This window comes from Cavia porcellus, unplaced genomic scaffold, assembly GCF_034190915.1.
Source record: "Cavia porcellus strain 051 isolate PalLab524CR breed Dunkin Hartley unplaced genomic scaffold, mCavPor4.1 scaffold_6, whole genome shotgun sequence".
Taxonomy (NCBI): Eukaryota; Metazoa; Chordata; class Mammalia; order Rodentia; family Caviidae; genus Cavia; species Cavia porcellus.
Window position 1 is genome coordinate 79,486,690 of NW_026947489.1, and position 9,274 is coordinate 79,495,963.

The following is a 9,274-nucleotide window of genomic DNA, read 5'->3' on the forward strand; positions in this document are numbered from 1 at the left end:
AATTAATATTTTAAAATTAAACCTATTCGCTGAAATAAAATAAAAGTTTAATCTGCTCCAAATACAAAGTTCCCTTACCTAAGTGTGGTGGTGCCTACCTACTTTCCCAGCATTCTGGAAAGTTGAGACAAGATCATAAGATGGAATCTGGCCTGGAAAACTTAGTGATTAAGCCCACTTGTAATCCAGCCTAATTGAGAGGCTGAGACAGGAGGCTCACTTGAGCCTAGGAGGCTGAGGCCAGGTTAGCAACATAGCAAGACTCTGTCTCACTCATGAGAAACTGAACTCACATATAAGGTATGATACATGTTTCCTAATATAAAAACCTCAGAAATTATCAGCATTTTCACAACTGCTGGTACCCCACCAGAATCTTTTAGACAACAATTCTTAGTACTCTCCAATTCTGAGACCCAGGAAATAGGGAATGTAAATAGGCCCAATTTGACTATCAAATAGACTAGAGATGGTATCAATAAAGACTGAAAGTAGAGTTGCTGAAAGAAAAAAGCAATAAATACAAAAATACTTCAGAGATACTAGATTAGAAGTAAAAGGGTTATAGAATAGTGGTACTAGGGGCTGGGGATTTAGCTCAGTGGCATAAACGCCTGCCTTGCAAGTGTGTGGTCATGAGTTCGATCCCTGGTACCGACAAAAAAGGAAAAAAAAAAAAACTAAAAAAATAGTGGTAGTGTATTTGCCTAGCATGCTTGAAACTCTTGGGTTATATATTCAATACAGGAAAAAAAAAGGTAAAAGGAATGAGGAAAAAATGAAATTTCGAAATAAAGTTAACTTTGGTACCCAGAACACAAAAACTATGACAAACGTAAGTTTCCCATAGTAATGTTTACCATTACTTACATACCACACTCTTGACATTCATCATCATTTTTTAAATTGTTACTGTGATTCACTAAACTGAATTCACAAGCCATTATTGGGTCATAATCTAAGAGGAACTAACAGTCACATGAAAAGCCTCGCTTTCCTCTGAATATTTGTCTTAAGAAAATTATAAGGGGGATCGGGGATATAGCTCAGTGGCACAGCACCTGCCTAGAAAGCATGAGATCCTGAATTGAATTCCCAGTATGAAAGAAAGAGAGAGAGAGAGAGAGAGAGAGAGAGAGAGAGAGAGAAAAAGGAAGGAAGGAAGGAAGGAAGGAAGGAAGGAAGGAAGGAAGAAAGAAAGAAAGAAAGAAAGAAAGAAAGAAAGAAAGAAAGAAAAAAGAAAAGTCAAGTCCAAGGACAGGGACAATGTCTTAATGCAAATAATAATCAGTTTGTTGAATGAATATATTTTGGAATATAAAGCACTCTCAAGATAAAGACAGACCTACAAAGATCATCTAAATTTTTAAAAAGGCTTTTAAAAAATGAATATTCTGGATGTCTTCAAAGCTAGAGATAATAAAAAGTTCTGGAGGCAAAATGTGATAACAATTTTTTTCTTAAATAAAGTACGAAAGGTGGGAAAAAAATTCCTATTAGGAACTGGGGAATATATAGCTCTGTGGTAGTAAAGTATATACAAGCACAGTTTTTGGTTCAATCTCCAGTACCCCTCAAACAACAATGAATACAACTCACATTAGTATTAAATAATACATATGTATTATTTAATATTAATTTAATAAAGTAAAATATCCTTATAATCAACCATTTCTCTAAAAATATGTCATTCTAGACCAGGGATATAGCTCAGTGGGGTAATCACTAGCATGCACCAGGCACTAGTTTTAATCCATAGAACTGCAAATGTCAGATTCCAAAAAGTACACACACACACACACACACACACACACATATACAGACAAATAAATTCTGAGTATGTGTGCTAGGATCAAATCCACAGGGTAGGCAAACCCTCTACCACTTAGCCACATCCCCAGTTCCTGCATGCCATTCTTGGTTTGTTTGTTTGTTTGTCGTGGGTTTTTTTTCACTTGTTATATTTTGTTTTTGAGACAGAAACTTGCTTTGTAGCCTAGGCTGGTCTCAAACTCATGATCCTTCTGTCCCAGTCTCTCAGTGTTCGGAATACAGGCATGTATGACCACACCTTCCTTCATTCTTAAATGTTAAGACTTCCTATACTCATTCATAAACATTTATTAAGCAGCTAATGCATGACAGCCAAGAAGTTTTTAAGTGCTTATTATCTACCAGGTAGGGTCAGGATATAGCTCAGTGGCATAGGATGTAGTTCAGTGGCAAGCACAAAGTCCTGAGTTTGACTCCTAGTATTAAAAAAAATGTTAAAGAAACACAGCTAATAAATAACAACGTTAAGATAATACTAAATCATGCCGGGGGTTTAGCTCAGCGACATATGCACCTGTCTTGCAAGCGCACAAATACTAAGTGCCAGAAAGTTTTGTTCCATTTTATTATTTGATTATTTTCCCCCTCAGGAACCAACGTTGTATGTCTTTAAAATGTTGCAGTAATTCACCTACATCCTAACTTGCATAAAACTATTTGATCAAATAATTTATCAAGAAGAAAAAAACTGGCCTTTTTTCAGCTTAAAAGTTAAATTAGAGTACAGTTAAATCTAGTTACTTGGACTTTTTTTTTTTTGAAAACAAAGTTGGCCTCAAGTGATACTCCTGCCTCAATAGCGTTTTTTTTTTTTTTAAACCACAGTGTACTATTATCACTATGCAAGGTACTTAGTAACTTGTACTTTAATTCATAGGCCAGGTACTTACATTCTGAGCACTACTCCACCTTTTATGGACCACTTAATTTTTTTACTAAATGGAAGGAACAGCCTTGCCAGGCATGGCGGCACATGCCTATAATCCCAAAACTCAGGAGGTTGAACAGGAGATTCATGGAGAGTTCAAGGCCAGCCTAGGCTACATAGTGAGTTCAGGGCCAGCCTAAATTATACAGGGGGACCTTGTCTCAGGAAAAAAAAAAAAAGGAGGAAGAAGAGGAACAGCATTAAACTGTATTTCAGAACAAAAGTTTGCTTCTAGCACAAATGGGACTGAGAAATAACCTTTGCTATATAACAGCAAAACATCTTAACATTTTAAATGCTTCTAGCCCCTTCACACTTTTTTTCAAACAATGTTTTAATTCACAGATTTGTTTTAGAAGACGTGAGATTTCTCTTAATGAAATTAAGTATCAATTTTCATATATAACTTCAAATACTTTAACCCAACAATGGAATACAATGGGAATAGAACACTACAGGTTGTATCTTCTTATCTCCCAATCCCTCTCCCTTTATTTCACCTCCCCCACACCACCCCATACAGAAGACTGAACTTGGGGTCTTTGCACTGAGCCACCTCCCCATCCCTGTTTCGAGGTACCCAAAACAAAACCAAAAAAAAAAAAAAAAGTCCCAATTTCTATAAAGTAATACAACTGCAATTAATTGTTTTAAGTAACAGACACAGCCAGACAAAGTGCGGGTCCACAACTGCAATCCTAGCTACTTTGAGACCGCAGGTTCCACACCAACCTGAACAATGTAGGAAGACCCTGTCTCAAAAACATCTGGGGATTTAACTCAGCTGTGAAGTGTCCCTATGTTTGATTCAACATACAAAAGACATTCCTGATAAACAAAAAGATATAAATAATTGGTTTTAATATACAAATCAATCAAATGCAAAAGAAAAATTTCCAGGTAATATGAAAAACAGATTAATCTTAACTCTAATTTCAATTCAGCAGTTGGCCCTTAGATAACTTCTGGACTTACTAAGTATTCACATGTATTAAGAACCATCAAATTATTAAATTATTCATATACAGTCTGATACCCTGTAACTAATCCATTTCTTTTTTTGTGTAATGACATGCAGATCTTGATAAAAAGCTTATTTTATATTAACACACTCAATTGGTTGCCGTGTTCAGTTATCCAAAAAATCCATATTATGTAAAATACAACAGTCAAAAAAAAAGAAAATTCAACAGACATTTTCCATTTAGTTCAACTCTGTTTGGGGTCTGTATACTTGCTCCCTCTCTTTAAGCCTCTCAGAGGCCTGGCGATGTGGGTCAGTGGGAGTATTTGCCTTACATATAGAAGGCCCTACTCTGATACCCAGCACAGCAAGGAAAAGAGAAAAACTCTCAGAGTTTAAATTTATTTGAGATACTATTCTTTAGTTTGGAAGCAATGTTTTGTTACTGTCACGATAATCTTAGCCTATTAAAGAGTTGATTCTCACAAATTCTTCCATGTGTAAAATACAAGAAATATAACAAAATTAACAAATCAAGTGTCAGAATGCCAAAAATTAAGTCATTAAAAGAGAATTCAGAGAAAGAGCCAGTTGTGAAAGAACAGGAAGTGTGTACACTGTCATTTTCTAGACGAACTATTTAAAAACATAAGAAGTTCCATACTCATCTGGAATTAACCCAGACTAATCACTCAGTCTTCTCTTTCTGACAGTGCCATTAGAAGTCATCTGAAATAACCCCCAGGCAGTTTTCCTTAATAATAAACTTATCAAATTGATCATGAACACAATTTTAAAACTTTTTAGAATCCCTACTAGCTATGGAAAACCAAGTTTTTTTTTAGCTATCCTGGCAAGTAGTACTTCTTAGTTCTAGTATGCTAACATATATCAAGTAGTTAACCAAACCCTATCTACATTCTGAAAGTTTGTAGCTTAACTGATAAATCCTGTCTTCCTGCATCTTTCCAAAATAAAAGCAGTCACTCTTTACTGAGCAGTATGTTTGGATTTACATATGCTAACATATAAGAATTCAATATCAACAAATCAAAATACAGAAAATTTGTGTTTATGGGTATAATTTGTCAATTAGGAGAAAACTCTGCACATCACAATGTGCAGGTCTGGGCCATGAAATAAAGATTTAAATGAACAGTGCTGTTTAAGTAAATTAAGATGAACATCTAAAGAAAATAAAGGTAAAGCAAATTCTATTGTGCAGAAAAAATAAAATACATCAGCATCATGGAATAAGATGACACAAACTAAATTAGTGCCTAGCACTGTTGTTAACATCTTTTAAGTCTCTGTATTCAAACAGGTTTCAAAATGTAATGCACCATATACAACATTAAATGACAACATAATGCAGAAGCATTTTTAAATAATGCTCTAATGAAAGTTTAAATACCACATACTACTTGTTAATAAAATAAGACAACTCATCTACAACATAGTAATTTCCATCACTTTGTGAAAAATTACTTAATTCTACCAATATTCATATATGGAACATTTTTACATCACTAGTAAATCCCAATACTTGAAGAAAAAAGGTACTGGCAGCCCATCCAGAATACTTTAAGATTTGAAAACTACTTTTTAATCACAAAGAAGCACTTGTTAATTTTATTTCCACTCCTAAAGACAAAATCAACAAGTACAACAGCAATTCAGATTATGTAAAAAGTATGTATGACATGTGCAAGTCAAAAATATGACTACAGAACACAGATCCATCATAGTGTAATTAAGCAGATTAGTTTACTGTCCTGCATTTCCTTAAGAAACAGCGTTTGCTAGGGAAAAGATCGTTCCCAATCATTTTCAGAAAATCCCAATTTTAGTATTACACAAAATAGTATTAACCTTAAAAACTCACAGCCCAGGGGCAAATGTCCATCAGACAGTCTCTCTGTATGTAATAATCTCTAATAATTTCTTCAAGAACTACAAAAGGCACAGGGAGAAAGAAAAAGGAAATGAGAGGCTACAATTATTTTGTTTGAATCCGAATAAAATTTTAACCTGTTCAAAAAAATGTCAATCCAGATATTTCTGTGTCAAAAAGAGGGAGCAAGACAGACATCAAGTTTCTAACATGAAAAGGGTCCCCTCGAAAGGCCACATCCCTCAACAAAAACAACAGAAGACACACTTTCCACGAACAGTTCAAGGGAAAAGTATTAATGGAACTGTTATCAATTTAAAAATCAAAGGAAAAAGAGTAACCTTTCCAAGGGAAGCGCCATTACACTTCCTCCCTCTCTTCAGTGTATACATGGATCTGTGTATGAAGAAACTGCCTTGGACTTCTGCAGCACTGCAGTAGACTAGAGATTGAGAAAGGGGGAAGGGTTGGGGGAGAGAACCGTTTCCATCACCCCTACTGAAAAGGGATAGAGACTTTCTGCGGGGGAGGGGGTGGAATCGACCCAGCGACCTACTCCTCACGCAAGTCTCCCTTCCCAAGAATACAGTACTCATAGACACTACAAAGGAGGAGCGGGAGTACAGGGACCTAAGGGAAAGGGACCTCGCGCTTTTAAATCGGGGTGCACCTCAACCCAGCCTCGCAACGAGGGCCACACCTTCCTTGAAACACAGCCTTCCACCACCCCTTCCGGTGACCCTCAGGAAAAAGGAATGTAATTGCTCTCGCTCCTCAAAACAGAAGGGCACCCAGTCACCAGCTTCTTCACCCCACCCACAGAATCACAGACCCTCCTTGTCTGCTTCCCCCACCCCACCCTCACATCCCTTCTTTCACACAGAGGCCTCAGAAGGCTGACTTTCCCCACCCCCTCCACGTCTCCCTTTCCCAAAGCAGAGGTGCCCTTACCCTTTCGCCGACAGGTCTGGGGCGGAGTAGGCAGCCCCCCGCAGAGCTCTGGTGGCCGTTACGCTGGAGCGCAAGGAGTAAGCAGGAGGGGGCCCGGAGACAGACCGTCCCCCCCCCCCAGCCCCAGCGAGCCGCCCAGCCCAAGCTCTGCGACAAGGGGCGGGGGGGGGGTTAAGGGGACGACCGGGGTCGAGGAGGCGCCCTTAGAACTCGGGCTCAGCTAAGATGGCGCGGGGAAGTGCCGGGAGCAGCCGCCGCTGCTGCTGCTGCTTGCCGCCGCCGCCTCGAAGGAACCAGCCTGGGCCTCGGCCGCTTCCCGTCTTCACACAGCCGAGGCCCTCTTGGTCCCCCGCCGCGGCCCCTCGGCGGGCGGGCCCACGAGCAGCCCTCTGCCACCACCACCACCCTTGGGAAGGGGGCGCTCACAAAGGGAAGCGAGGCCGCGGGCCGGCCGGCGGGCGGCGGGGCGGGGTCCCCAGGGGCCGGGAGGCCTCAAAGGCTCTAGGGTGCTTAGCGCTCTCAGCCCGCGAAGGGCGCAGGGCGAGCGGGACCCCTCCTCTCTCCTCAAACAGGCAGCAACACCGACTCACTCTCTTTGCCACCCTCCCTCGCTCCCTCCGAACCCTGAAGCCACAGAGCCCGGCCGCTGCCCAGGTTCCCCCCCTTCCCCAACACCACTCCCCTCCTCCAGACAGTCATTCCAGTCTCTGATCTCGCGAGGTTTCCTGCCTGACAGGCCCGACCCTGCGTGAGATACGACTGCGAGCGCGCGCGTTCTCACATGAACGCGCGAATCCTTTTTGTGGGCGGGGTATCCCGTGTGGCCAGAGCCTTGTCTTCTGTCCAGCCCCGCCTCCCTGAGCTCTGAGGTCCGGTGCAACGCTGGCGTCAAGTGCATTCGTTTCGCCTCGGAAGTAGGCAATCTTATCTGCACTTCCCCAGTTTCCCACTTTGTAAGGCGTCAGCTCCTCACACTTCTATGAATGTAAAAGTTTGCCCTGAAACGTATGAGGTCCCAGTCCTCCACATCTTAGTTCGATTCCTCCGTGGAATTCAGAGGTAAACCGGGTCTGCGAGATTCTAATAGTTTATAGTAATTTTGAAACAACTGGGAAATTACAGATCGAAGTTGCCCTGTATATTGGGGGTGGTAGGAAAGAGAGAATTTCTTCAAAAATTTTGTTGAATGATGGGAGGTTTTTTTTTTTTTTTTTTTTTAGGAACAAAAGCAGCAAACTAGAGACCCCAAAGGATCTAATACAAAAACAGTTTAGGAATCTTGAAATGTGCCTAAAAATAATCATAAAATATCGTAGGTCTTGCTTGGCAGAGCGGTTTACTCCTATAATCCCAGAGACCTGAGAAAATGAGGCAGGAGATGCAAGTTTATATCAAAATTAGTAATAATAGGGGAAGGGATGTATCTCGGTGGTAAAGAGCTCTTGAGTTCAATCCTCTACACCAAAATAAATAATCATTATTCTTTAACTAACCAACATAACTGAGACAAATCTGTTTTGTGAGTAAAAATTTACTTTGAAGAAACAATTTGTTAGGTTTTTATTTTTGTATCTGCTGCCATTTCTTTCTTTTCTTTTTGGCAGTACTGTACTAGGGATTAAACACAGGGCCTTTGCACTGAACTAAGTGCCAGTGCATTTTTTATGCTTTATTTTGAGTCAGGGTGTTGCCATATTGCTAAATGAACCAGGATGACCTCAAACTTACGGTCCTCCTGCCTCAGCCTCCCAGAGTGCTGGAATTTTAGCCATGAGCCATCAAGTCACAGCCCACACCATTCTTTAACTTACCTCCACTCTTCCCATAAATATTAGTTGCACTCCTCCTTATTCCACCAACACAAAGGAAAATTTTTTTCAAAGATGGAAATACAACCCAGGACTTCACAGATGCTAAGAAAAGGGCCATCTTTGAGTTACTCCCACAGCCCCAGAGAGAATCTTGAAGGGACCCTGATTGACTGGCTGGCTTTCTTTCTTTCTTCTTTTATTTAATTCTGTATTTGTGTCTGTGATCAGGTACTGATAGGACTCCCTTCTCAAATAGCAAGTTCTTCAAATTTCTCTTCCTCTGCCTCTCCTTGTCTCTCTCTCTCCCTCTCTTACCCTCACAGACACACAACACGCGCACACACACACACACAGAGGGACTTACCTTAACAAGTTTGTTCAATAAAACACCACTAGTAAATGCTGTGAAACTTGCTAGCTATTTCAGTTAAAAACTTACCCAAAGGGGAAAAAATAACATTCATTGGTATACAGAAAATAATGTTAATGCCTTATTGCAGATCTTGAGTTTGGGTGGATTTAACTCCCAAACATTTCTTTTTGTCCTGTCTTGACTCTCCCTGGCTCTGCAGTGGTGGTTTGGTTCTCATGGCTTCTCATCTGGGGCACTGTAATTGCCTTCTAACTGCTTTCCTTGTTCCCTCAATATACCCAATTCACTATACTAATGCAAATAGTTTTAATGCTCCTAAAGCACGGTTTCTAAAAGCTGAATGTGTCATGTCTGCAAAAAAAAAAAATCTTCTATGAATTCCCTCAAACTCTTTTATGTCCTTATTTAGAATGTTTGTACCATCCTGAGCAGTTATTCACTATCCTGCCAACTGCTAACATCCAAGACATACATGGCATTTCTCTACGTGAAATACCTTCTGTAGTTAACTCAGATCCTT

At 40.2% G+C, this 9,274-nt stretch overlaps 1 protein-coding gene across 4 annotated transcripts in view; it reads right to left on the reverse strand.

Annotated features, from left to right (window-relative positions):
• Taok1 (TAO kinase 1) overlaps positions 1 to 6,755 on the reverse strand; it is a 129,921-nt gene extending 123,166 nt beyond the window's left edge. For 2 of the 4 annotated variants that reach the window (XM_063251125.1, XM_063251122.1), the window contains exon 1: positions 6,571 to 6,755. The gene's annotated coding sequence lies outside the window, so the exon portion shown is untranslated. Of the gene's footprint in view, positions 1 to 5,597; positions 5,679 to 6,570 lie in introns of all 4 variants that reach the window. The other 2 variants (XM_063251124.1, XM_063251123.1) reach the window with 2 other exon arrangements.
• Positions 6,756 to 9,274: the final 2,519 nt, after the last annotated feature.